Genomic DNA, 27,551 nt, shown 5'->3' on the forward strand with positions numbered 1-27,551 from the left:
ACAAGACTGTCCGACAACGGAAGAGTGTCTTCAGTCAGAGGCTTCTTCAGTTTCGCTGCAACACTGACTGCTACTGGAGATCCTTCCTGCCAACAGCCATTGCAATATACAATAACGCTTTGATGACTTGATTATTATTATTATTCTGAGCTACTACAGCAATCAATTTCCCTCTGGGCTTAATAAAGTATTTTTTGAATTGAATTGAATTTAATCTTTTTTTCTTTGTTGTTATAGTTCTGATTACAATTAAACATGTCCCCTGGTGACCTGTTGATGTTGTGGTGTTGTGGTCCTTATGCCTGATCCTTTGTACCATCAACAGAACATTTATCGTATGGATGTTTGTGCTTATTTAATACATCTGATTCCTGGTTGTGTTGTAGAAGATCCTCCAGGTCTGGGTCAGTTAGAGACTGGGACATTTACAAAATAACACTGATTATTATTTTACGAAATATACAATATTTTAGTCATATTCTTTGTTTTTGGTTGTCAGCTGAAAAACTCAATTATTTAAAAGTATTTTGGCCATAAAATGTTTGAACCATTGCTTTTGTTCTTTTGTGATGAAGTGGAGGAAACTAAGCTGCTTTTTTCTTCATACAAAATGGACCACACACACATTAATTAATGCTGCATTTAGTTTTATCCATTTTAATTAAACAGATTTTCCATAATGTGTTTCATTATTTAAAAATAAGGGGTGTTTAATCATTTACTGTCAATCTGAATACAAAATGATAAATGTTGTATTTTTATTTGTATGACTTTATTTTCAGGACAGATAACTGCTGCTGATGTCATTTATTGATTTGCAGGAAATGCTCAGACTCCTGTTCCCTTGTGTGTCTCTCACAGTGTGTGTGTGTGTGTGTGTGTGTGTGTGTGTGTGTGTGTGTGTGTGTGTGTGTGTGTGTGTGTGTGTGTGTGTGTGTGTGTGTGTGTGTGTGTGTGTGTGTGTGTGTGTGTGTGTGTGTGTGTGTAGGACAGAGGACAGGTGAACACGCAGCAAATTAATTAAATAGTTTGGTTCTGTACTTTTCTCTTCAGCAAAGGTTTATGATGGGTCAGTTCTCCTGCATGCTCAGATAATTCCATTCCCTTACTTGAAAAATTGTTCCAAAATGAAAGTTGAAGCCACATCTTTTTTTATCTGTGAATTCAATGCCGTTCGGCGAGTCTCAAATAAAAATTTGGGCATCTTACTGTAAAAAAATATATAATTATTGTAAAAACGAAATTCTGAAACAACTATGTTCACATCAAGAATCAAACCCAGGTCATCTGCACAAAAGCCCAACAATTTACTAGGCGGGCTAAATCACCAGTGGCATCTTCTTCATCTGTAACATTTATATCCTTGATGACAGCTGAAACAATGTTCAAAGAACGGTTCGGAGGGCTGTGCCTGAGCGTGAACGCGCATGAAGCAGCCTGCGCGACCCGAGCAGCTCTCTTTTTCTGCGATTTTACAGAAAAATAGGCAATCACAATAAAAATGCCAGGGCTCATTCTACAGGACCAGGGCATTTCAGGAGAATGTATTAAGAAGAAATGTATTATTTCTATACATGTTTTGGCTGTCAAACTTCCATAATGCCCCTTTAAATTTCAAAAAGTGCTGAAAAGATTAAAAATGGGGCTTTTCGTGCATATACAATGCATTACGGTAGCCAACGGCATTCCCTGTCTTGAGCGCAACAATCACAACACAGATTCAGAGACGTGCTGAGTTTGTCATCCAAAATGCTCAGTTTTATAACTATTCAATGGCTGATCAGATTCAACAAATTCCAACGGTTCCTAAAAGTACATAAAAGCAGCTTTCCAATGATCTATAGCAGACCTGGGCATTTTACGGCCCGCGGGCCACATCCGGCCCTTTGGTTGACTTTGACCGGCCCGCGTAAGGTTAATTGGAAATTACAAAATAAATGTATTTTCTCATTTTACCTCATGCATGGGCTAAGGCTGCATTGCTTTTATTTTGAAGTTGTTTTTTACGTGCACAATGACGCAATACGTATAGCAACAAGTGCCCGCGTTGACATGGTGATTGTAGCCTGAGAAATGTCCGCTCATGCAAAAAAAAAAAAAGAAAGATGACGAATGCAGGATTTTCAACAAAAATTGGACTGCTAAGTATTTTTTTACTGAAGTCGGAGGTAAAGCCATGTGTTTGGTTTGCGGGGAGGAGATTGCCGTGTTTAAGGACTACAATTTGAGTCGGCATTACGACAAGAAACACTCGGAAAAATACAAGAACTTGTCTGATGCTGAGAGGGCACGGACATCCGAAGCTTTGCTAGCAAAGTTGCAAAAGCAGCAAGGCTTTTTTACTAAGCTTCACACATCCAGGGATGCAGCAACCAGGACCAGCTTTGTGATATCCCACAAAATAGCTAAAAACAGCAAGCCGTTTTCGGAGGGAGAGTTTGTCAAAGAGTGCATGGTGGACTCTGCCGCACTAATATGCCCTGAAAAAAAAGGCGCATTTGAGCAAATCCCGCTGTCCAGGCGAACCGTGACCAGGAGGATCGAGGACATTGCGGGGAACCTGGAGCTTCAGCTGCAACGTGAAGTGGCAAGTTTTGACTTTTTCTCATTAGACGGGAGCTGTGATGTCCGGGACACAGCCCAGCTGCTCGTATTTGTCCGGGGATAACGGACTTCAAGCTCACAGAGGAGCGGGCAGCAATGCGGTCGATGAAAGGGACAACGACAGGGAGTGATCTTTTTACAGAGGTAAATGCGTGCACGGACACTCTGGGATTGAAATGGGAGAGACTGTCAGGTGTCACAACAGACGGTTGTCCAAATCTTAAGCCGGGCGTACACTGTGCAACTTTTTCACTTTTTTGAGCCGATTTTCCAGTCGTGCGAGAATCCACGACATCGCGGCGAGTTTTGCGCCGAGCGGTCGTGTAGTGTACAGGGGGTTACGAGAGGCGATTAACACCACGTGACCAGCCGCCGATCAGCAATCGTGAGGTCGCACGGACTTCTGGTGTGTTTAATATTTCGCTCGTCCCTCGTGAGGGTATCGCACTGTTGAAGCGGCGCTGCGAGCAGCTGCGACCCAGAAAGTATCAGAACCGCTCACGGCGCATGTGCGCGCAATCCTGCATCAACGCCGGTCGCTCGCTATTTCCCTAATAACACACGCTGTTCGTTTCTGTTTCTACACGTTTTTTTTACTCACAAAGATTGTCAAGAAAGCGTGTTTGTCGTGTTCATGTCAAATTAAACTGATCACAAAACACAGATTTACTTTCTTTATTTCGTTTTCCTCATCCAACCCCCATAAATCCCTGTGTGTCCTCCTGCAGCACTCCCGAAGGACAACAGGCAAAACAAGACAAAAAAGTCTGACGTGTTGAGTAAAAACTGCTATTTTTAGCACATTTTTAGGGCCGACGTGTTGCTACCAGACGTACAGTGTGAGCAGTCAGGTCACATCCGAGAACTGGGTCGTACAGTGTGAGCGCATGACTCGTGAGATCTGCTCTGCGAGGAAGTCGTACAGTTTGAGCTGAAGCTGAGTGCTACGAGTGAAAAAGTTGCACAGTGTCCGCCCGGCTTTACAGGGAAAAATGTCGGACTTTTGAAACGCATGCAAGATAAAGTGACAGAAATCGATGCAGATCAAAAATAGGTGTTTTTGCATTGAATTATACACCAACATGTGTTGTGCAAGTCAGTGCTAAAAATCAACCATGTTACTGATGTTGTTACTAAAATAATAAACTTCATCAGGGCGCGGGCGATGAATCACAGACAGTTTGTGGCTCTTTTGGAGGACTCCACACAGCCGTCAGATGGCTCAGCCTGGGGAAAGTGCTGAAGAGGGTTTGGGACTCGAAAGCAGAGATTCAGGATCTCTGCTGGATTTCTACTCTTCTCTTAAGGAGGACTTTCCAAACCTGAAGAGACATGCTCAGAAGATGTTGGTTCTCTTCAGCTCTACCTACATTTGTGAACAAACATTTTCAATGATGAAGTTTACAAAATCCAGGTATAGATCCTCTCTCACTGATGATCATTTGTCAGCTGTGCTTCGCTTCTCCACCTCAGACATTCAACCTGACTTTGATGCACTCGTTAAAGCCCAGCAGAGACTAGATTTCTCTCACTGAATAAGAAAAAAATTGCTTAAAAACACAAAATAAGGTGTTTGGACCACAAATATAGGCAACTAGCAGTGAACTGGGACACTTTTTTTTAAACCTCTTTCTCAAGATCACAGTTCAGTGATTTTATTTTACAGACAATGCTGTGTGTCTGTAGAATGCTAAGAACCTCTTTCCAACAATATTTGAAACTCAGAATGTGTTTTGGAGTGAATGTGACTGAAACTGTTAACTAATATAAGTTACAAATGTTTTATGTAACCGGATTACAGGATACAATAAGATAATTAAAAGAAAAAATAAACAAATGGGCCAATAATTAGGTTCGGGGAGAATTGGAGGTTGTTTAAGAATGACTGGAGTCACGGGTATAGCATGAAACGGTTTATATACTAAATTTTAATAATAATGGGAAATATAACACATAAAGATAACACACAAAAACAGATGAAAACAATCGACAATAGTAAAATGGTCGGTATGAGATTTGATCATATGAGTCACAAGTCAGCCGGCGTCAAGTCAAATCCCCACGCTTGGGGTGAAAGTCAGAGTCCGGTGGTGCGATTTTTTCCTACCGCACCGTTGAGATTGTTCACAGAAGAGAGCAGTCTGCTCTTCAGTTACTTGAGATGTCCTGGTTCGTTCAGTGGTTAAGGCTCGCCATCTCCCTCGTCAGGAAGAAATCCAGTTCTCGTTCCAAGTGAGTGATCATAGGAGTCGGGATCAAACCCAAGGAAAAAAAAAAAAACCCAGCCAACGCGCTCCAACGGTTCCCTCCTACAGAGGATTGGTTCACTCTGTCGTCTCCACACAAATCGCGTTGGTTCCAAGTTCCTAGCTCTTATTAGAAGGAGTCAAGTCCGCCTCTCCCTCTATCTATGTGGCACCCAAATCAGGGTTCTTCACGGCCTCGACCGTTGTTTTTTTTTCTCTCTCTCTCTCTCTCTAACCGCTCAGTCTTTGCTTTCTGTATCTGCGTGCTGCACAGCCGTTTGTCTCTCCTCTCGCTCAGCTGCGTCGCACGGTTTTATTTCGCGGAGGCGGGACTTATTTCTCTCAGCCAATGAAATTTCAGATTCCCACCTGGACCAATAGTATACAGCTTTCCTCTTCTGTTTCTGTTAGGGATGTTCAAGATTCTTGTTTTAACCGATGTTTAATATTAAACTCGTTATTTTAGTTATTCACCCTTCCAATAATTCATTATGAAATTATCTATTAGTTAATTAGATATCTATTAATTAGTATTGTTAATTTCCTTAATTTATATTTTATATTTTATCTAAATTGAGGATGGATCATATTAGTAAGCCAATTAGTTAATACCTCATTAAGGTTCTAGCTTCTGGGTTACATCCTCCCCCATTAAATATCATGCACGTCCCTGTGCATTGTTTCTACGGGGTACACAACTTCTTGAGTAAGAGAGTCAATAAAAGCTTTATTAAGTCCTTGGAAAAGGGACCTAACTACGGTCACTAGTGGATTGCCCAATTGAGAGTAAGTTAGTCTTTGAGGAGGCTGACTACTTCGTTCAGATCTCCTGACATACATCTCTGGTTGCACAGTATCATGCTCATCCGTTTCGGTTTGATTCTCAACTGAGACAGGACGAAGTGAGCTCTCTGTTTCCGACAGAGCTGATGAGCTATTCTCTAAGACTTTGGTCTTTTCAGATGTATGTGTCTGATCGTGTATGATGGGTTCAAAACTTACATCACGTTGCTGCGACTTTAGGACACCATCCAATTGAGGTAGGTTTGTGTTAGTTTCATCCCCCGTTTCTACGTCAGGTAAGTATACTTCGTTTTTTTTTCGTTTTTTCAGGTAAGTATGTTGCTGCTTCTTTCACTCTTTCAGGTAAGAATGTCGCAGTTTCACTCATTCTGTCAGGTAAGAATGTTTCGGTGTTGATGCCTTTGTCAAGTAAGGACAATTCAGCATTTTCATTACCAGCTAAGGTTGGTTCCTTGCGATCCCCTGTGTGTAAGGATAGTGTGTTTTGTTGTTGAATATTATTTACCGGTCCTGAATCTGCTATGAGTTCCCTATTTGGCAAGGTGACCGCTATTTGATAGGATGGTCGGTTTAGCACTTGTGGAAGATCAGAGTAATAAAACTCATCTACCTCTTCGTCAAGTGGCTCATCTGGGTCAGGTTCTAAGGCTGAACTCTGTCTTGTATGAGGTCTGCTAGGTTTCGTAACGCGTTCTGTTTCATTTTCTAATGAAGAGAGAAAACCACAAGGCAGTAAAAGATCTCTGTGGAGTGTTCTGTTGGGTCCTTCTCCGTTCTCTGGTTTTACAGTGTATACTGGCAAGTTTTCCATCTGTTTGAGAACTATATACACTGTTTGCTCCCATTTGTCTGCTAATTTATGCTTTTCTCTTAGGCGAAGATTTCGGACTAAAACACGATCTCCCACACCTAGTGTGGACTCACGAATGTTTCTGTCGAACCGTTCTTTGTTCTTCCTCGCTGTTTTTTGAGAGTTTTTTATGACAATGTCATAACTCTGTTCCAGATGACTCTTCAGTTCTTTAACATACTGAGAATGAGTTATAGAGGGCTTGTTCAAATGCGGTAACCCAAAGGCAATATCTATAGGCAACCGAGGCTGCCTACCGAACATTAGCTCGTAGGGAGAGTATCCCGTCACGTCATTTTTTGTACAATTGTACGAGTGAGTAAGTGGTTTTAAAAAATCGCGCCAGTGATGTTTCTCAGTGGCTTGTAAAGTTCCCAACATGCTGAGTAATGTACGATTGTACCGTTCAACGGGGTTGCCACGAGGGTGATAAGGGCTCGTTCTGACTTTACGGATACCAAGTAAAGAACAAAGTTCCTTGATTGTACGTGATTCGAAATCCCGTTCCTGATCACTATGAAGACGCTCAGGAAACCCGTAGTGGACTAAAAAATGTTCCCACAGGTTCTTCGTGACGGTGGTGGCTTTCTGATCTTTGGTTGGGATGGACACTGCATACTTTGTAAAATGGTCTGTAATCACTAAGACATCTTTAGTGTTCTTACTGTCTGGTTCTATGGAGAGAAAATCCATGCAAACTAACTCCATAGGTCTGGTGGTGGTAATACTCACCATTGGAGCAGCTTTGTCAGGGAGGGCCTTCCGACGGATACATCTTTCGCAAGTTTTAACTTTGATTTCGATATCACTAGCCATTCTTGGCCAGTAAAAACGGGACCGAATGAGATCTGTCGTACGTTCAACCCCAAGATGCCCCATATCATCATGTAGGCTTTGCATGACTGTTGAACGTAATGAATCAGGCAAGACTAACTGCAATGATGTCTCTGGTCCTAATTGGCGTCTCCGGTACAGTAAATCATTTTGAAACTCAAACCGTTTCCACTCTCTCAAAAGGTTAAGAACCACCGGGGGTTCTGCAATAGTATCAGTTGGCGGTTTATTGTCAGTCATAAGCAGCTGAATGACTCGGCCAATGGTTGGATCTTTCCTCTGCAAGGAGACAAGGTCAGCATGGTTATACTTGGGCACAGCAAAGAAACTGTCACTATTGTCTTCCAACTGGAATAGGTCTGGAATGGCCGCTGCAGACATGGCAAGTGACTGAACTAAACCACAAGGAGAATCAGTCTCATCCAAGACCATGTGCTTTTGGCATGTTGCCTTCACTGCTTCGGCTTGAAGTTGAAGCTCGACTTCTTTGACAGAGGATAAAAGATGAGATCGGAACTCATCTAGTCGTTGGCATTCCTCAGTGAATTTTGAGTTGTCTTCAGGTTTATCATGCAGCCTCCTAGACAGGCCATCCGCGTCAACGTTCTGTGTACCTGCACGGTATCTGATGTCAAAATTATAGGTGGACAACGCAGCTAGCCAACGATAGCTCGTTGCATCGAGTTTTGCCGTTGTTAAGAGGTAAGTTAACGGATTATTATCAGTAATGACAGTGAATGTGTTCCCATACAAATAGTCATGAAACTTATCTGTTATGGCCCACTTTAAGGCTAGAAACTCCAACTTGTGCACAGGGTACCTAGTTTCACTAGAGCTTAAACCGCGACTTGCATAAGCGATTACCTGTGTGACACCGTTTTGCACTTGGTATAGCGCTGCACCGAGTCCGGTCGTACTAGCATCTGTGTGTACTAGATATGGGAGTTTTGCGTCAGCGTAGCCAAGAACTGGCGAAGTGGTAAGTTTTTCAATAATAGTTTGAAAGGACTTCTCACAGTCTTGGCTCCAACGATTCCCAAAGGGTTCTTTGGGGTTCAAGTACTTTGATCTACATGGTGGTGTTTTAAAGTTTTTCCGTTTGGGTGGATAACCAGCCGTGAGAGATGTTAGTGGCTTGACAATATTTGAGTAATCTTTAACGAAGCGTCGGTAATAACCGGTAAATCCTAAGAAAGATTGGAGTTCCTTCAAAGTCTGAGGCTTCGGCCATGTTTTGAGTGCTTCCACCTTATCTGGATCGGTTTTTATGCCATCTCGAGATACTATATGTCCAAGATAACGCACAGATGTCTGGAAAAAACGACACTTATCTGGTGATAGCTTGAGTCCGTATTCTCTAAGCCGTTCAAGAACGTGAGAAAGTCTGGTTTCGTGTTCTTCCAAGGAGTTGGAAAAGACGATCAAGTCGTCTAGGAAAACTAACACTTCCTTCAGATTAATGTCCTTCATACACTTTTCCATAACCCGTTGGAAAGTGCTTGGAGCATTTGTTATTCCTTGTGGCATACGGTTAAATTCATAAAACCCAAACGGGCAAACAAAAGCAGTTTTAGGTTTATCCTTTTCACACATCTCTATTTGATAGTAACCTGACTTGAGGTCCATCACAGAAAACCACTGTGATCCAGCGAGAGCAGAAAAGGACTCCTCCAAGTTAGGCAGGGCATATGCGTCGCGAATGGTTTGCAGATTAAGCTTTCTATAGTCTATACATAGACGTACCTCACCATTCTTTTTCCGAACTACCACTATTGGTGAGGCAAATGGAGACTCCGACTCTCTTATTATACCGGTTTCCAAGAGGGCTTCCAAATGTTTTCTCACGGCTTCATAATCATGTGGATGGATCGGCCGAGATTTCTGTTTGAATGGGGTCTCGTCTTTTAAGTTGATGTGATGTCTTATCTGTTGTGTATGACCAAAATCAAGATCGTGGTGCGAAAACACATCGGAGTAAGTGTTAAGTTTGTTGGTGATCCTCCCTTCCCATTCTTCGGACAAGGGCGAAGTACCGAAGTCAAAACTGAGAGGAGGGTTTGAAGGTGAAGTCTGTTGCTGCGAACTACACGCCGCAAGTACTTTCTGATCACTTTTGTCAGGTTCTGGATATGGCATAACACGATCGGCTTTAACTAACTCAGCGATCACACAGTTAGTGGGTAATGTGATGTCATGGTTAGTTTCGTTTCTTAGTACAACAGGTACTTTGTATGGACCATGTGAAGGTAAGGAAATGAGGCAACAGTCTACAATTATACCCCCTGGTAGAGAACCATTGGTGGGTTGTTCAATGAGTGCATAAGGCTCATGCTTGTTTTGGCTGGGTTGCATAAACCCTTCTAGTAACAGTTTTTTATTTGCAGGGAGAACTTCTTGGGTTCTCCCTCGAAGCTTCACCACACCAACTCGTCCATCTTTGCTTTGTTTTTTTCTGACTGCTAAGGCTTTTAGCACGTGTTGGTACCCATAAGAGAGTGCCTTGGAATCAGGTAAGTTATTGGCAGACAATTGCTCATACAAAGGATCGAGTGTGTTTGTGCCAATGAGTAGTGGTGTATCAGAGTTTGAGCTTATATCCGGAACCACTAACGCAAGGGTAGGTAACTCAAGTCCAGACTGATCGAGCTCTTTTGGAAATGTGACACTTATCTCTATGTATCCTAAATAAGGAACTGCTTGACCGTTTGCGCCCTCGACTTCTAACAGATTACTGATGGGTTTAATTGAGAGGTCAGGTAAGTGTTCTTGGTAAAAAGAATTGGCAATGGTGGTTACCTGGGACCCTGAATCCAGTAAACAATTACATTCAACACTGTTAACTGAGACTGTAGCTGTGCATCGCCCACCCACTAATCTTTTGGGAAGTTTTGGCACTGAATGAGCATGAACTGGCTTGCAAAAAAGTCTCTCTGTCCTTTCCTTAGAGGGACTTGGTTCTACTTTAGCACCTATCTGTCCCACGATAGGAGCTTCTACCGGTTTAAAGGAGGAGACTGAGCAATTGGCTTTGACATCTCCCACTCGCGCTGCTTCTGTCTAAGAGCAAGTCTTTTAGTTGCAACTAGTGCTGGATTTGGCTCGTTGCTACAGCTAGAAGCTATGTGCCCATCTTCTCCGCACTTAAAACAGTATCCAGGCTTTGGTCTGGGCACCACTGCTGTTATCTGCTGAATCTGTTTGGGCTCATCTGGAATTTTAGTCCCCACACGGGGTTTTGACTCTTTTTGAGTTTTCTTTGCCTTTTTATCTGTGTTGTTAACCTTAAGCTGTGCAATTTGGCTCCTGAGCTCAGCGATTTGTTTGCGTAAGTCATCACAGTTATCATCTATTTCCAGTTCACAAGTGTTTTTACTCTGAGAGCATGTTGTTTGCACATTTGAATACACTCTAGTTCGTTGTGCCCCTAAGTGTTGTTTCATGCGTGCTGCTTTAGTAGCCTGTTTGTCTTCTTCAGTGCGCAGTTTGAGGAGAAGTGCTGTAAAATGAGGTGGGTTGTCTTTCTTTTGTTCGAGTTGCAGGTTTGAAATCAGCGAGCTGTCCCAACAGCCTCTGCAAAACTGCTTGAGCAGCTGCTGGTCGGCGTCACTGGAGGAAATTCCATTCCTCTGAATAACTAGGTTTAACAAGGTGTATAACCTCTGAAAGTAATCGGAAGGTTTTTCACCACTGTCCTGGTTTGTGTTTAAGAAGCGAGCAAAGAGCTCGTCGCCGTCTTCGACAGCTGCGTAAGCTGAATCGAGATGTTCAAGGTACGTTTCCGGGTCGGATTTTGGACTAAGAGCTTTAACGATGCTCGCTGCTGGGGCTGACAGACTCTCCACGATTCTTCGTACAATTTGGGACTTGGTGAGTGAAGGATCATTTATGCATAACACTACACTACTACGCCAAGTATCATAGTCAGTTTCAAAAGAAGGGTGTGGAACTCGCCCTGAGAACGGTTTTAGTCTGTATTGTGAACTAGGCGGAGGGATAACCTCACTGCTTTTAACAATGTGTTCCACAATAACTCGCTGAACCTCAGGTGTGTTTAAAAGATTTGGTGGAATGCAAGGGTTTTGTTTTCCAGTCTCTGTAGGTGGACAATTGTCCTTTGAGTTGTTCATATAGTTAACTTCTGGTGTTAAAGGCAGGGAATATGTAACTTGGTCACTATGGAGCATTGGCTCTGGTTCAGTGACTGGTTCAGATGCATGGGTATCCCTTCCTAAAGATTCCCCAATTTTTGCCAGTTCCTCCATTAGAAGGTCTTTAAATGATTGATTGCTACGCGCAGCTATGTCCCTGAGCTCTGACAGATAGGCATCAGTGGCAGATGTGCTAGTTTCTAGACTGTACGCGCTGGCTAGGTCTTGAATATGAAAGAAAACATCTGGGTTCCTAGTACAAGGTTTGTCATAGGGTAAACATTGTTTCTTTAATTCCTTAACAGTGGCTTCATGTTGAAACTCCACAATAATCTGATCACAGTTTGGTAACTTAATGCGCCTGTTAACTGGTCCGAATCCTTCCATAAACCCAAAGACTTCGTTATCAAGGTCTGTATCAGTTAACCCACTGATTAAAACAGCATTTGAAACTTTGACCTTTTCTGTTTTCACAACTTCCATTTTAAAACACTCAAAAGTACCAATAATGCCAAAATGGCAAACCACTGTGACCTCCAGGCACTCTTATGATGTCAGTCAATGGTTAGCTAAGGTAACAACTCTACAATTCTCCTGGCTGGCTCGCCAAGTTTTATGTAACCGGATTACAGGATACAATAAGATAATTAAAAGAAAAAATAAACAAATGGGCCAATAATTAGGTTCGGGGAGAATTGGAGGTTGTTTAAGAATGACTGGAGTCACGGGTATAGCATGAAACGGTTTATATACTAAATTTTAATAATAATGGGAAATATAACACATAAAGATAACACACAAAAACAGATGAAAACAATCGACAATAGTAAAATGGTCGGTATGAGATTTGATCATATGAGTCACAAGTCAGCCGGCGTCAAGTCAAATCCCCACGCTTGGGGTGAAAGTCAGAGTCCGGTGGTGCGATTTTTTCCTACCGCACCGTTGAGATTGTTCACAGAAGAGAGCAGTCTGCTCTTCAGTTACTTGAGATGTCCTGGTTCGTTCAGTGGTTAAGGCTCGCCATCTCCCTCGTCAGGAAGAAATCCAGTTCTCGTTCCAAGTGAGTGATCATAGGAGTCGGGATCAAACCCAAGGAAAAAAAAAAAAACCCAGCCAACGCGCTCCAACGGTTCCCTCCTACAGAGGATTGGTTCACTCTGTCGTCTCCACACAAATAGCGTTGGTTCCAAGTTCCTAGCTCTTATTAGAAGGAGTCAAGTCCGCCTCTCCCTCTATCTATGCAGCACCCAAATCAGGGTTCTTCACGGCCTCGACCGTTGTTTTTTTTTCTCTCTCTCTCTCTCTCTAACCGCTCAGTCTTTGCTTTCTGTATCTGCGTGCTGCACAGCCGTTTGTCTCTCCTCTCGCTCAGCTGCGTCGCACGGTTTTATTTCGCGGAGGCGGGACTTATTTCTCTCAGCCAATGAAATTTCAGATTCCCACCTGGACCAATAGTATACAGCTTTCCTCTTCTGTTTCTGTTAGGGATGTTCAAGATTCTTGTTTTAACCGATGTTTAATATTAAACTCGTTATTTTAGTTATTCACCCTTCCAATAATTCATTATGAAATTATCTATTAGTTAATTAGATATCTATTAATTAGTATTGTTAATTTCCTTAATTTATATTTTATATTTTATCTAAATTGAGGATGGATCATATTAGTAAGCCAATTAGTTAATACCTCATTAAGGTTCTAGCTTCTGGGTTACATCTAACAAAAACCAAATGCGCACACTTTGTTTACCATTGCCTTGGGAAATTTGAATAAATCACATTTTTGTAAGACAACCTCACTTTTTCCTTTTTGCTCATTTATAACATATAGTCTACTCTTACCAGCTTGAAGAAACAATGGTATTTACTGCTTTTTATAAAGAAATACCATTAATATTATGCATAATTGACTTCAGCCTTTTGGCCTGGCCCTCCACAATATTTTCTATTTCTCATGTGGCCCCATGGCAAAAATAATTGCCCACCCCTGATCTATAGCATGAAGCAATCAGAGTTATGGAAAATATCGCTACAAGGGGAAATCCTGCTGTACAGCCTGATTGAAAAGGAGCACAGCTCAGCGGTGAAAGTGGATAACGGAACAGGGAAGCTAATTAGCATAAAAAGCCGGCATGAGATTATGGAAATGCCTCAAAGAAAAACAACACGATCTATTAGGTGTCCCAGAAGGCTTATATCTGAAGACAGTGACCACGAAGAAGGACAGATCTCCGGTGAACCAGGGTATGAATGTTTGCTCAGTCTTTATTTTTTATTTTTTTATTTGAACAACCCTCAACTATTTTCTAATTGAAAGATTCAGCTTCATTCCAGCATTATTTATCTTTTTACAATAAATGATTATTTTGCTAAAACAAAATTTTTTGGTATAGCAGTGTACGGTGTGCAAGAGAAGCACCCCATGGTTGTGGGAGGTGTGCAGAGTGGGACTCTGCCTGCAGCTGGAGAGAAACTGCTTCAAGGTTTACCACATCAAACAAAACCGTCTGAAAGTTTACAAAAATAAATGGTCTTAAAAACTGCTAAAAAAGATACCAAGGTTCAAACTTTTTTAAGAATAGATGCATTACAGTTCGAAGTTTAAAGTGTTCGTTCCAAATTGTTTGCCCAGTAATTTTGAAGTTCCTGTTCAGTAATAAATGTAAAAAATTCTAATCATTTTTTGCTTTTTTCACCTTTAAGCAAATTTTTTAAAGGCTTTAATACAAATAAATTCTAAATACAAACCATACACTGAAAGCTGAGGTTGTTCTGAAAAAAGGAGTTACACACACTTTGCACTTTTTATTACAAATTTACAGCCATAAGATTAAAAAAAATACCATGCGGCCCTGTTATAATTATGGTCATAAGAGGGTTATTAAGACGGTGATGCACAAACAGGAAGTGATTGGTAGTCATTCCACTCCAATCCAGTTGGTGGTGGTAATGCACCAAATGGTTTGTTGCCAAGTGCCATAAGACCACAAATAATAATAAGAGAGGCGGGAGCATTCGTAACAAACTCAAAGCGATAGCCAAAACATTAAGCATGAAATTGAGTTATCCTAGTGGCTCCAATAAGAGAAAGAAGCAGCTTGCTTCATAAAAGCTTTTATCTTCACTTCTGAAAGTGACGTCGTTTTTCGATGTAAACATCAAAAGGAAGCAGAAAGGAAAGACAATGGAAAATGTTTAAAGGGAGGAAAACATGGACCAAAATGGAAAATAGAAAAAAAAACAAAGGCAAAAGCACAGGAGCACTGACAGGAAAAAGAAAGCAGAGCAAATATTGAAAGCGCTCAAAGGGAGGGAAATACAGGAAAAAGAGGAGGACTAATAAAAAGGGAAAATAATTCATGTCAGAAGAGGGGAGAGTTTCGCAAATCCAGTTAAAGGTAAGATTGTCGAAAATTTTGTGTAAGGGGCAGTGTTGGGAGTAATGCGGTACACATAGGCGTCATTTTAACCGGGGACGCCGGGGACATGTCCCCTGCAAAATTTGTGATTGGCAGCTGTGTCCCCCCCACTTTCAAAAAATGCCTGCTGATGAGGATTTTTGTTTTACCAGCTCAGATCTTATACCAGGGGTCGGCAACCTGTTCCCATCAAAGAGCCATTATTACCCGTTTCCCACAGTAAAGAAAACACCGCAGCAGCCGCGGCGTTGTGGGCGGGGCCTACCCTCAGACAGCAGTGAGCTGCTCACAACCAAGTGACAGCAGCAGGTATCGGTCGCTCGCATGGACATCGCACCCGTGGGGGATTCAACACCCACACTTTTCCAGCTGTTTTGCTCACCTCCACACCAGTCTGGTTTCTTTACGTCGCACTAACTCTGTTTGCCTCATCTCCTTCTTCACCTCCCGCTTCTGACAGCTGATGTCGGGTTTCCAGAGAGCAGGAGAGGGAGGGACGGAAGAGCTCGACTGAATTCATAATTTTACATCTTGACATTAGCTGTACAAAGTCTGAGTTTGATAACGTGAAGAACAACAATTTGGAGAGGTTTATAACAGGCGCGGTGCCAGGTTTTCATTTTTGGGTGGGCCACGGTAATTTTGGACGGACCTTAATAAGCAGTGACTTAAGTGAAGCAGGCAGGTCGCGCTAGAAAATGTCGTTTAAAAAGACGTCATAAATGTGTTCCCACATCATTTTTATTTCTAAAATATGAAGTAAAAACTCCCAATTTAATTTTCATTCATTTGTCATTAATATGTAGTCTACACCCGTGCGTTAAGTGGACCATCTTCCAGTGAAAGCAAAGGATCCAGCCCACCTCTCCAAATGCGTAAAATGTGCACCACAGCCGTTAGGCGCGCCGTGCGCACCGTCAGCTACATCAGTCCAGACAAGAGCAGAGCAAATAGAATAGAGGATCATTCTGTCTGGATGTGGATGGAGATTACATTTTACAGCAGCCTGATCATCATTTAAATAAAACCATCACCTGTCTTCTAGTCCATCCGCATTATTTTAATTGGTGTGTGTGTGTGTGTGTGTGTGTGTGTGTGTGTGTGTGTGTGTGTGTGTGTGTGTGTGTGTGTGTGTGTGTGTGTGTGTGTGTGTGTGTGTGTGTGTGTGTGTTTTCCACTTCCAACACTGGTCTAACCAACCAGACCTGCATGTCCAGTAACATATTAATGTTACAATTAAACAGTTTCACTTCATGTAGGCTAGGAACGTTTCACCTGCCGTGGCCCGACCGCTTCTGCTCCACATAAACTTTGTGCGTGATCAAATGTCTCTACAGGTGCTTTCTGAGCTGAAGAGCTATTCTGCCTCAGACTGGATGCGTCATGCGTCTCCATATTAGCGACGGGAAAAAGCGCTGTTCAGCCAAAGTTGAATAATTTCATAAAAAGAACATTTTTCCAAGCTCATCCATGTGCATCAGTGTGCGTCGGGGTAATTCTTTCAAAACAGCCAGCATCCTTGAGTTTATCCGTCAAAATAAAAGTCTAATATAAATATCTGTAACCTGCCATTTAACTGTTTTGCCTTCTTGTGAAGATTGTTGCAAAGAGAAACAACTAAACTTGATTAACCCCAGAGCCATGCGCACTGCCCTGTGCGTCGTGACTGTAAATGAGGGGAAACGATTTAATCGGATCCTTTCCTTTTCAACATGGTTTAATGTAAAGTTTCATTCAGTACAAACTTTAGTTACACCAATCTAACGAGACAGAGCCTGGATTTGTATTCTGAACAGTTTAAACATGTTTAAAACGGAGACATGCGTGACGCGTCTAAAATTCGCACCTGCTCCGCTATTATGGAAATTAAACTAACAAGGTGTATAACATCAAATTATTTTAGGCACAGACAACATCTCCCACACTTTTGAAAATCTTGCAACGCGCCTGGTCGCTCGTGTACGTCAAAGTTATCTTTCATAAGAAGATATTCAATGAAACGATTTATATTAAGTGGATCCAGAAGTTGTAGCCCGTCTCTGCCTACAATATTTTGATATTTTTCACCCTGTTGGTGGTTTTACTGAGCAGGTGCCACTTTTGTCATACGTTTCTTTTAAAAACATGTTTAGACTGTTCAGAATACAAATCCAGGCTCTCAGAACCAGAGCGCATGTGAGAAGGTTCCTCCCACTGAAGCGAGTGTTTTCCAAACCCTGTCTCTCAGAGAGACTTGTCACTTAGAAAATGTTCCCTGATTATGAAACTTTGGCTGAATAGTGCTTGTTCCTGTCTCCAATGTGGTGACGCATCCAGGAGCCGTCTGAGGAGAATCCCAGAATCTGACATCCTCCAGCTCAGGAAGCGCATATAATTACGCACAAGCGTGACGCGTCAACCCGGTCTCACAGTAAGACCGGGTTGGACCTGTTCAGGTTTACGCAGACAATCTTTACATTTAGAATTAGCATACACAGTGGCGGAGCTTGATATGTGAAACATGTGCGGCCGAACAGGGCGGCAGTCTGGAGGGGGCGGCATTTAATTTCCTTTCCTTTTTTTTTTTTTTTCTCCATCAACCGATACATCAACAAAACATAGAAATCACATGTTCTTCATAATAATAACAGTGATGAGTGATGATAATAATAATATTTCTGTAATAAAAGCACAACAAAGTCATTGTTTGCGTTTATATTGGGATTTTATTGCGCCCCCTTGTGTCCACCGCGCCTCTGTAGTGCGCTCTATAGCGCCCTTCATCAGGTGGGGGGCGGAGGGATCTCGGAGAGTGATGATGGAGGGATACAGGTACCGTTTGACATATCACCGCTCACAGACATAATGGAGAAGAAGCGGTCGAAGCCATCTGATGCCCAATTTCGGAAAAAAAGAAAAGAAGAGGAGGAGAAACGAGGAAAAGATGCAGGTATGCATCTCTTTATTATTTAGTTGGTTTTTTTCCCGCCTGTCCCCCAACTTATTGATTAACTAACCTCTCTAATCTGAACGTTTTGTATGGTGCTATGATGATCCCTTCAAATGTCTTTTGCTAGCTTCTTACGTTGCATGTATTTAGAACTACTTCCAACCGCTAGCTTTTTCTTTGTCAAATGAGCTTTTATGAAAAGCTAAGAGTGGGAAAACCGAAAGGCTGATAACCAAACGCTATCAAATTAAAATGAGTCTTTGAGAATTTTGCTGAAATACATTGACGGCGGGCGGCAGGTCTCGCGCCGGCGCCATTCGCCTTTCTTTTTGGACTCGGGAAATGAGCTACGTATTATTTACCCCACGAAAAACGGAGCAGCAGCGGGCCGCTGGAGGTGCCCTGCTAGTAAGATCCCGTTTAAACTGTAAACTGCCATAACATAAAAACTATAATAGCTAGAGCGGTCTTTTTTTAGCTGAAAGTTGAGACTCTCGGCTTTCAGCACTGTACAAGTCGATGATGTCATCGTGTTGCGTTAAGTGTGCTGCACAGCACACCGCGGCTATGTTAACTCACAGTGACCTTGAAGCAGCGTGGGAGAGTTGAAGAATTTAACCAGTTAAAATGGATTCATGGATATTTAATCAATAGTTGTGTTGTGGCTCCTCTGGTCATTTAGTTCTTTGTGTGCCAGAGACATTTGCTGAATAAGGAAATAAAAACTTAAAATGACAAAAAAAAGTAGGGAAAAACACTTGTTTTGTATTTTATCAATTATTAATGATTAATAGATTGTTGGTGTTTTAACTTTTGGTAAAGGAAAACACACAATTTCCAGGCAGCCCCAGTCTGGAGAAGTGATGGTGACATCAGCCGTTAAAAATAAATAATACTCTGAGGTTTTTATGAATAATTTGTACTTTTACTTGAGTATTTCTCTAACACCAGTACTTTTACTTGTAAATGAGTAATATTTTAGCAATGTAACAGTACTTGTACTTGAGTACAGATTTTCAGAATTCTTTCCACCACTGCTGAAAACTGTAAATGCTCATTGTAACATGTTAATTAAAATGCTTAAGCAACAGACGTGACATGAAGATTGTATTGTTTGTTTTAAGCAACATCAGGAGCCCTACGCAGATATTTTGGGATGACATCAGCTGCCACTGAGGAACAGCCATCTACCTCCACTGCTCATACCAGTAGGCCAGTATTTGAACTCGAGGAGGGACAGTCTGCTGGCACCACATCTCCCCAGGAAGATACTTTAGGTGGGTTTTGCACGTGTGTGTGTGTCCAGCAAACATTTAGCTATAGACATTTAAATAGTATTTTCACAGAATATGGGAATTGTTCCATATAACAATGTGGTGAGTTATGCTTCCATTTTCTGTCGATGGAGAGACCTACTAGTATATGTGAACTTGATGAGGGACAGCCAGCTGCCACGTCTCCCCAACAAGATATGTCAGGTAAGTTTTGCACAAGTGTGTGTGTGTGTGTGTGTGTGTGTGTGTGTGTGTGTGTGTGTGTGTGTGTGTGTGTGTGTGTGTGTATGTGTGTGTGTGTGTGTGTGTGTGTGTGTGTGTTTGTGTCCTGCAAACATTAGAGAAATTTGAATGTCACATATTGTATTTTAATAGAATATGTGAAATGGTCCACATAGCAACGTGTTGAGTTACGCTTCTGTTTTCTGTCAATAGAGAAGCCTGAACGATCAACCAATGAGTCCCATTGAAGGTGATGATGAGCCTCTTTCTTCAGACCCAGCCAAGTGGCCATCACCAATTACCGACAGCATACGCACAGAGCTAGTTCGAAGAGGACCTACCAAGGTGCCAACTGCTTTCATATTTCCCAGGAATAAAGGCAATGGCAGGTGTTGTCATCATCACTATTTCAGTAGAACTTTGACAAGTGGTGAGAAGGTGGCCAGGAGCTGGATGTTGTATTCAGTTAGCAAACGTTGTTATATATAATGCACTTCACGCCATTTGAAACAAAGTTGTAGGTGTAATTTTTTTTCTTGTGTGTGTGTGTGTGGGGGGGGGGGTGTCACGGGGGATCTCGCACAGGGCGCCATTTAGGCCAGCTCCGCCTCTGAGCATACAGATGTAAAATCAATGCAGTAAAATATTAAGCTTTTTATTTAAATATCCATTCATTATTTTAAAAGCACAGAGCATCAGATGGATGGAAGAGCAGCATGCGGCTACAGAGCCGCCGACCCCTGTGCTAGCCTATATTGTCCCCAGCAATTTTTAAACCCCACTCAAGTGTATGGTTATTGTCCCCAGCAATTCTGAAAACAAACTGACGCCCTTGGCGGTACAGAAGTAATTAATTACTGTAATGCATTGCTTTTTGTTGTAATGTGGTAATGTAAGGCATTACAGGGAAAAAAATGGTAATATTTACTCGGTACAATTGTCAGTAACGCAGTAATTACAATGCATTTTAAACCCAGAATCAAGATGCGTTTCTTAAAAATTCAAATTGCGGGTAACCCGAAGAAAGATCCAGTATCTGCATATATTACGTCATTTATGGACTCCGCTTTGCAGGCAGAGAGGATGCAGCGGTACCGGTGTTCTGTTCTGCACCCGGCTCAAATACTCCAGCTGCATCCTCCACGCGGCCGCTGTAACATTCACAAAATCGCTCCACTAAAACAAAATAATTCACCTGCGATCGTTCATATCAGCGCATGTTCTCTGGTATTCTGTACTTTTCTGACGTGCTTTGCCTCAGCTGAGATAATCTGTGCTCCGGTGATTTTAACTCATTGCTGCTGGAGCGCCGCGCATGTGAAGATTCCTTTGGCTGATAGTTAGAAAGTAGGAAGTCTAGGAAACAGTTTTTTTCTGGAATACGGAGAAAACATGCAGCATGCACGAAGGTTAGAGAGAGAAAGGGCAGGAAATAATTCAAATAAAATCAAGAAAACAAAACAAAGTGCTTGAAAAGATAAAAGTAGGTAGATTTATCCCCAATACACATTTTTACCAGTGAAAAGCAATAATATATAAGCATTCAATATTTATACATGTGATAGAATCAGATCACCCCAGAAGCCAGTCCCACATCCAGGGCCGTATCAAGGCATTTGGGGACCAAGGCTAAATAGACTTGGAGCCCCCACCACCTCACTCCCTGCTCAGTTAATCTAAGATGGCAGCATGTTGAGAGTACATATTGTTGTTTCATTTATTTCATAAACAATCCTTCTAAAGAACTGTTTTTAACAGCAGTCCTAGCTCAGACACCACATCACCTTCCACCGGATGTGTCATGAGTTCACCGGGCATCAGATTACCAAACTCATACTGAAGTTGTTTTGTTGAAAGTAACTTAGAGTAATGCAAAAGTAGTGTAATGCCTTACATTTTAAAATCAGTAATATTGTAATGTAATGAATTACTTTAAAATGAGGGTAACAAGTAATAATTAATGTATTACAGTTTTGAAGTAACTTGCCCAACACTGGTAAGGGGCCCATGTCTGTGTTCGCCTTGGGCCCCCAAATTGCTAAATCCGCCACTGCATGAAACAACCGTCACCTGGTGCCAGAAAAACAGAACAATCTCTAAGTACTCATTAAAATGCATTTAAGACCCTCTACCTGTGCCAGAGTGGTGATTACGCACATTTACTAAGAAATCACAATGTAACTATAGAAACATTACTTGGTATGTATAGGAAACTTTTTACTGATTGGCTTAATGAACTGGGGCCTCATTTATCAAGCTTGATTACGCACAAAACAGGGTTGGAAAACTGCGTAAGCAACTTTCCACGCAAACTTTAGTATTTATGAAAGAAAACGTAGCGGAAAATGTGCGCAACTTTAAGCTGACTAAGAACCTGGCTTATGCACAAGTTGGACATGGGCAGCACCTGCAGTGCTGCTGCTGAGAAGATACAATTATGAAATCCAGCAGCATTATCTCTTTTACAGCTTCGTTTTCACACAGACAAGCCCCCCCCCCCCCCCCACCCACACACACACACACACACACACACGCACGTGCACACTCACACTCACACACACACACACACACACACAGCCTGAAGCGCAGAATACGGAATGCAGAATATCAGCAGGGGGGCAGATTGAGACAGAATGTCATGCGTCTGACAGTGCGTGTCCTTTCACTGTGACCCGATTGATCATGCGCCCTGGCTAGTTGAACAGGGGAGATTTCTGTTTGGCTGACTGGTTAGCGTGTGTGACTTTCACCTGGTAGTCTGGGGATCGAATCCCGATTGGACCATTTTTTTTTTATATCCGCCACAGATCTCTCTGAAGAATTAACAGCATTGACGGCTTCAGCAACACTGTGTCACTCTGTGGATTTTCTCTTATTTGTTTTGCAAAAGCACTTCCTTTCATTTCTCCGCCTCACCAACAGGTACCTCAATTTCTGCTTCTGTGAAATTGCGCTTCCTTGATCTGCCTTGATCTACGGTCGCCATCGTCATTGGCGGAACGCTGCAACAGCCGGCTTATGTGTATGCATGAGATCCACAAGGCACTTTGCATTGACTATTTATGGCAGTAAGTGGGCGTGGTGAGGGCAGGATGTGACTAAAATGCAGCTGAGAAACATTCTCGTTAGTCTCTGATTTATGAAGCGGAGATTGCGTGCAGCTGTGCGTACTCCATGTTTGATAGATCACAAACCTACTTGGGGTAAGTACTTTTTTTATGCTGAGCTTAAGTACGGTTTTAGTAAGGATTCTACGCAATGTTTGACAAATGAGACCCCTGATCTGTATTGGAATGTTTACTGTGTGAAGTGCCTTGAGACGACTCTTGTCGTGATTTGGCGCTTTATAAATAAACTTGAATTGAACTGAATTGAATTGCTGATGGGAAAATCAGCCACAGCTGAGACTCTCCGACACACCCACCTGCAACAAGCTCAGTGGAGCAAAACATGATGAGTCCATGTAGAGAAATACAGATCCATGAAAGAACCGTGACAATGATCTTTAAAACCTATTAAATTAACTGGATTGATGTGAGATGTTTGATAGAAAGTATAATTTCATCGTGTTTAAACCCTCTGGAGGCAGGCGTTGCAGATTTGCAACGTATAAGCCTACCTACCTGGTTACTCCACATACGTGTTTCGTGAGCACTTTTAACTCAGAAGTACACCTGAAGGATTTAGTTGTTCGTCCTTTTATCAAAACTTATTTTGAGCCTGAGAGGGTTAAATGTCCTAGCGGGGAATTGCTTTGCAACACTCCCCAGGAGACGGAGAAGTCTGAGGGCAAATTGTCTCCATCCGTGCGAGCGTGCCTCTCCCTCGTGGCGATGACGGAGAAGTATAAATTAGGCTTAACGTGTCAGGATTTTAGGATTTGGGGTTGGGGGTGAACTGGAGCACCCAGAGAAAACCCCCACGCAGCACACAGAGACACAAAAATGATTTGATCGGTTGAGATGTCACCTGTGCTGCGTTTTTTTTTCTTCGTTTGTATTTTAGTACCTGTTGGTGGAAGAAGCTACATCCTAGACACATAGTGTAAAAACTCTCTAATGTAGTGGCATTTTAAATCAAGAGCCAACCCATCTAAGGTATTGACTCTTAGTCTACGGAAACTAGAAGCTCTGATAAGCGTAATTGTTAGAGCTAAAATCTTTAACCCATTCCTATTTCCTCCTGCAGAAGCTCTTGAAGAACTACAGGTTAATTTTCTGCTCTTCTAAACTTTGAGCCTTTGTTTAATCCCTCGTGTTACTGTGTGTTACTACTTACTAAATTTAGATTGGCTGCTCGTATTATTTCCTCTGCCTGCAATCCTGTTCCTGCAGGTCTGCAGCATCTACTCTCTCACCCATTCAGTTTCTTCTCTCTGAAAATTGTACGTTTTCCTGATTCAAATTCTCTGTTTCCTAGTTTTAAAAAATCTAAACCCATGCCAAGCTCCCTACTTCACTTTTATATGCTTTTCTGATCTTCATTGGTGTTCTGGAAGAAGTCGTCTCTAGTAGAAATCGGATTAGTCCCAGCTGGATCCTAGGCCAGATGTAGAAGGCGTTGGCTCTTCAGCCTCCCAGTCTTCTTCAGCCTCCCATTCTTCTTCAGCGCTCCCATGGGCAGGCCCGGGGTTCTCTGGAAGCTCGTCGTTATCATCATGAAGACTGGGAACAGTTGGGTTCCCGTCACTGGGTACCTGGGTAGTCACTGTTTTTTCTAAATTCAGTTCCCCCAGATCTTCAGACACAGCTGTGGGATTGTCTGACTCGTCCTCCACAGGTGGCTGCTCGTCTTCGATGTTTAAAGATGCTTTCTGCATTTCTTCCCTTAGTTCAATCGTTTGTGTTTCATCATTATGAGGACATACTGCGTAGCAGGGGCCCCTGTATCGGGTACCAAGTAACAAGTGCCCTCTAACCCATTGCTGGGTACCAAGGTACTGGGTACCCAACAGGTATCCAGTTCCCAAGACATGGTCAGCCAGAGTTTGCACCTCCTGATGAATCTGGGCTGAATCTTTTTCGTTCTCTTGAGAGTCCATCTTCTGTTCTTCTAAACTCTGATTCCCAGCTTCTAAATACTGGAACTCATCTAGGAAGCATTCATACTTTTCTTCATGCTCCTCCTCTGAATTTGTCTTTGTTTTTTCTAAACTCAGTTCCCTGACATCATCATCATCATGAGGACCGTGAAGAGTTGGGTTCCCGTCACTGGGTACATGGGTAGTCACAGTTTTTTCTAAATTCAGTTCCCCCAGATCTTCAGACGCAGCTGTGGGACTGTCTGACTCGTCCTCCACAGGTGGCTGCTCGTCTTCGACATTTAAAAATGCTGCTTCCAGCTCCTGCACAATCTGATCTAAACCCCCCTCTTCCTCTTGAAGAAGCTGGAAACATTGTCCAACATGTCTGTCAATTTCATCCATTCTCGCTTCCAAAGAATTAATTACCTCTTGAGTCAAAAGTTCAACCCTTTCTTCCAGAGCTTGTTGTTTCTCCTTTAAAAGGTGAGTTTCTGCTTCCCTTTTTTCCATAAACTCTAGTTTCTCTTCCTCCAGGTTTTGTGAGAGCGTTACTAAACAGTCTCTCTCTTCCTGAAGAACCCGTTGAATGTCTTGAATGACCTGCTCTGAGTTTATGTTTCTCTCTTCAGAGTCTGTCATCTGTTTGATGAGAGTTTGTTGCCTAATTTGGAATATTTCCAGCTCTTTTGCCTGTATTTCCTTATTCCCCTCTTCCGATCTGAACTTTGTTAACTGGAAATGTGTCTTTTCTTCCTCCAGAGTTTCTCTCTGAAGTCTCAGACCCTCCAGCCCTTCTTCTAGAGCAGTTTCTTTCTCTTTTAAAATCTTACCTGCTGCAGCAATTTCTTCCCTAAAGTCCATCACTTGTGTTTCCAGACTTTGTTTTCCCAAACGCAAATTGTCTAATTCTTCCTGGAGGAATTTGTAAATCATCCCTTGTTCCTGCTCTGATTCTGACTTAGTTATCAGGAAACGTTGTTTCTCTTCCTCCAGGTTTTGTCGGAGCATTACTAAACAGTCTCTCTCTTCCTGAAGAACCCGTCGAATGTCTTGAATGATCTGCTCTGAGTTTATGTTTCTCTGTTCAGACTCCATCATCTGTTTGTCTAGACTCTGTTGCCCAACTCGTAATTTTTTCAGCTCTTGTTGGAGGTAAGCCTGTATTCCCTTATTCTCCTCTTCCGATCTGAACTTTGTTAGCTGGAAATTTGTCTTTTCTTCCTCCAGAGTTTCTCTCTGAAGTCTCAGACCCTCCAGCCCTTCTTCTAGAGCAGTTTCCTTCTCTTTTAAGATCTTACCTGCTGCAGCAATTTCTTCCCTAAAGTCCATCACTTGTGTTTCCAGACTTTGTTTTCCCAAATGCAAATTGTCTAATTCTTCCTCGAGGATTTTGTAAAGCCTCCCTTGTTCCTTCTCTGATTCTGACTTGGTCATCAGGAAACGTTGTTTTTCTTCCTCCAGACTTCTCTTCTCAAGACTCAGAAATTCCAGCTTCTCCTTCAAATCCTGTAAACTTTCGTTGAAATCTTTCACAAACCCTTCTGCTGTTTTCATTACCTCCAATTTGTCCTCCTGCAGATTTTCTCTCAGAAGTTGAACATCTAGTTTGTCTTTGAGCAGAATCTGTCGGATCTGCTCTGATTCAGTCTGAAACTCAACGATCTGGTTCTGTAGAGTAATTTTCCCAGCGTTTAAACGCTCCTTCTCATCGCGGAGAGCCTGCTTTTCTGCAGTTAACTCCCTTTCTGTTTGTTCCTTAGATTCGATAAACTCTAATTTCTGTCTTTCCAGATCTCTTTTCAAGTTACTAATTTCTTCTGTTGATCTCTCTTCGCTTACCTGTAAAGCTTTCCATAAATCTCTGACTTTCTCTTGTGTCTTATTCAAGTTTTTGGCCATCTCACAATTTGCAATTTGAGTTTCTTTAATCTTATTCCACTCATCTTGAATTTCTTGTCTTTGTTTCTGCAGTTCCCTGTTTTCCAACTCAATCTTTACTCTGTGTTCGTCGAGTAACTGAGTTGAAACAAAATTATCTCTTCCTTTCTGAGAGCTAGTCTTTAGTTCATCAACATGATTCGTTAGTTTCTTTTGTTGATCCTCAAAGTGGCATTCTCTTTTCTCCAGATCCTGCGTTTTTGTTTCCAATTTCTGTCTTTCCTCTTGGAGACTTTCCCTGATGCAAGCTATGTTTTTCTCAAACGCATCCACCCTTTGTTCAAAGTCGCGTTCCTGGTTACCAAAAACTAGTTTTTTGACTTCCAGATCTCGTAATTCTCTTTGTAAAATCTCATATCTTTGGTCTAATTCAGCTTCATATGTGTCTGAAAATACCTCCATGTTTCCCTCGTGTGGTCCACCAGTAGCCATTGTAGGTCTGTTCAGGTCTAAAACCAATCTGCAAATGAAGCTGTCTGTGTGCCTGCTTTATGTTTGCCCTTTATATAGGACTGTGCCCTTTATGACATCATCAAAGGAAGCTGATGCTGGCAGATTCCGTTTCCCTGACCATTATTATCATTATTTTTTTTGTTCTCCCGGAACTGCACTGCTCTGTGCGGCTGCATGTTGGAGTAGCTCTGTTGACTATATGTAAGTTATGCCTTTTCTTGGACATTTTTTCTTCTAGTTTCTCAAGAAAAACTGTATTTTTTGGACACTTTACTTTTCTGTTTCTGGTGCTGTGAAGCTTGGAGGATTTTTACTGCTATTTTTTTTTAGCTTTTTTCAGTTTTTAAACATTTGTTATGATGCGTAACCATGGCAACAAGCTGGTTTAACATCGGGAGCAGCTGATTGACCACTGGAGGAGATAATGCAAAGGAGGATTCTCCAGAGAATCAAGAAAATTATGGACAACCCTGAGCATTCTCTTCACAAGACTGTCCGACAACGGAAGAGTGTCTTCAGTCAGAGGCTTTTTCAGTTTCGCTGCAACACTGACCGCTACTGGAGATCCTTCCTGCCAACAGCCATTGTAATATACAATAACGCTTTGATGACTTGATTATTATTATTATTCTGAGCTACTACAGCAATCAATTTCCCTCTGGGCTTAATAAAGTATTTTTTGAATTGAATTGAATTGAATCTTTTTTTCTTTGTTGTTATAGTTCTGATTACAATTAAACATGTCCCCTGGTGACCTGTTGATGTTGTGGTGTTGTGGTCCTTATGCCTGATGCTTTGCACCATC

The sequence above is a fragment of the Nothobranchius furzeri genome, chromosome 3 (assembly GCF_043380555.1).
Source record: "Nothobranchius furzeri strain GRZ-AD chromosome 3, NfurGRZ-RIMD1, whole genome shotgun sequence".
Taxonomy (NCBI): Eukaryota; Metazoa; Chordata; class Actinopteri; order Cyprinodontiformes; family Nothobranchiidae; genus Nothobranchius; species Nothobranchius furzeri.